Genomic DNA, 763 nt, shown 5'->3' on the forward strand with positions numbered 1-763 from the left:
TCTTGCCTTCCAGTGAAGTTTCTGATTTTTATTTTGGGCTTCATTTACCATGAAATTTGCTCAGGTGACTGGCTTCCTGTGGATGAAAAGCTAATGCATTCTAGTTAAACAAAGATTATAGAGTAAGTCAAAGTTCCTTTTTCATTCAGTTCTGTTACCACCTAGCTATGTGTACTTGGAGATCAAATAATTTTAACCTCTGTAACAACTATCTTAACTTTCTCATCTGTAAAATTATAATCATCACTGTGATAGACTTATAGCTAGTCTGAGGACTTGGAAGATTCTCAGAGACATCTGGGTGACTGACCCTTGCTCTACTTCTGCAGCTCTAACATCAGAAAAGGTCCTAGACTATCCTGTGTTAGGCTGGGCAGAGTGACTACGTTAATAGAGGGTGCGATGCTGGCTTCAGCCATACATTTACTAAAATTGGAATGATACAGAGAAGATCAGCATGGCCCTGCGCAAGAATAGGCACACAAACGTGTTAAGTGTTCCATATTTTAAAAACTAGAAAGGAGCCCTGGCTGGTGTGGCTCAATGCATTGACCACTGGCCTGAAAACCAAAAGGGTCTCCTGTTTGATTCCCAGTCAGAGCACTTGCCTGGGTTGTGGGCCAGGTCCCCAATAGAAAGCATGTGAAAGGCAATCACACATTGATGCTTCTCTCCCTCTCTTTCTCCCTCCCCCCTCTCTAAAACTGAATAAATAAGCTTTTTTAAAAATTAGAAAGGAAAAAATAGGGTGTGTTGATGCTTG

General features: G+C 41.2%; 1 non-coding gene across 1 annotated transcript; it reads left to right on the forward strand.

Moving 5' to 3' along the window:
- The first annotated feature begins 404 nt into the window (after positions 1-404).
- On the forward strand, positions 405-509 carry LOC123820526. Its single transcript, XR_006785985.1, has one exon. It is a non-coding gene; the product is annotated as a U6 spliceosomal RNA (small nuclear RNA).
- Positions 510-763: the final 254 nt, after the last annotated feature.

Source organism: Phyllostomus hastatus, unplaced genomic scaffold, assembly GCF_019186645.2.
Source record: "Phyllostomus hastatus isolate PE091 unplaced genomic scaffold, TTU_PhHast_1.1 phas_contig_348, whole genome shotgun sequence".
Classification (NCBI taxonomy): Eukaryota; Metazoa; Chordata; class Mammalia; order Chiroptera; family Phyllostomidae; genus Phyllostomus; species Phyllostomus hastatus.